Source organism: Eriocheir sinensis, chromosome 13 (assembly GCF_024679095.1).
Source record: "Eriocheir sinensis breed Jianghai 21 chromosome 13, ASM2467909v1, whole genome shotgun sequence".
In the NCBI taxonomy this organism is placed as follows: Eukaryota; Metazoa; Arthropoda; class Malacostraca; order Decapoda; family Varunidae; genus Eriocheir; species Eriocheir sinensis.
In genome coordinates, this window is record NC_066521.1 from 7327594 (window position 1) to 7328963 (window position 1370).

Sequence of the window (1370 nt, forward strand, 5' to 3'; positions counted from 1 at the left end):
GGCCACTCAATGAACTGTCAAAGCAGTACTTCCATAGAACTCAAGTTATGTACTAGAGTGCGTCTAAGGCTGCCTCCATGATACAAGGCCTTGGTGCCGCCACCGCTCCAAGCCAACGACTGCACACACTTTACTCCTGCCCGATTTCCTGACTACTATTTGACATGGAAAAAAAAAAAAAAGATATCGGGTAGGAGTGAAGTGTGTGCAATCATCGGCTTGGGGTGACAGTGGTATCATGGCTGTGTATCCCTGAGACAGCCTCAGACGCACTCTAGTCTATAACTTGAACTCTCTGGAAAATTCACCTTGAAGTTGAGTGGCCACATGTGGCGCTGCCTGTATAGCCAATACGGTCCAGTCATCCACCCTTTGTTTGTAAACAAATCCCGCTCATGCGCAGATTGGATGGGATGTCTTAGGATACGTGGATGACAATTTTAGAAAATTGCAAAAGTATATAAATAAAATACTATTCCACGGCGATTCTGTCCCCTGCTTTCCAATATATTTGCATAACTGAATAACCAGGCTAAGATAAACTAATGGGGTGAAGAAAGAAGAAAGAAGAAGAAGAAAAGATTGAAATGCTGGGATGGAAAAGGGAAGAGAAATTAAAAAGAAAAAGGAGAAAAGAAAACTCAATGTGAGAGGAAAGACAATGAGACGGTGCAGCTATACTACTGCAGCAGCATAAAAGATAAATATTTCATCATTTTCATCATAATCCATAATACCTCCAAGATCATCCCATAATACGAAGCCTAATGCATCACCTCATTACGGAAGCATAAATGTATTGGCACTCCCGAATACTGAATCAGTACCCGGCGACTTGCCTGTCTTGTGTGTGTGTGTGTGTGTGTGTGTGTGTGTGTATTGTTGGATGTATTAATGTTCCTGTATGTGGGTGGGTGGGTGTGTTTGTATCTCTGTCCTGTCACTCCAACACTTTTTTTTTTTGTCTGTACATTCTGTTTGTTCGTCTATTTTTATCTTAAAGCTTTTTTTTCTCAACGTCAATATGGCTGGCTGGCAAGATTATTTTAATATTTTCAATTATTGCATGTATTCTCTCTCTCTCTCTCTCTCTCTCTCTCTCTCTCTCTCTCTCTCTCTCTCTCTCTCTCTCTCTCTCTCTCTCTCTCTCTCTTCCCTTCACACTCCTTATTTTTTTCCTTTTATTCTACCTGTACGTCAACACATATCCTTCAGTGGTTCTTATGCTGGCCTAGATTTCCTTGGAGTAAGTAAAATTAAGGTCAAATTTCCCTCCGCTTAGCGCACCGCCCACTTTAGTTCCCAGAAGCGAGTCTTTGAATATCCTGGAAATTTGCATATCCATCTAGGGAACTGAAGGGTAGCATTGC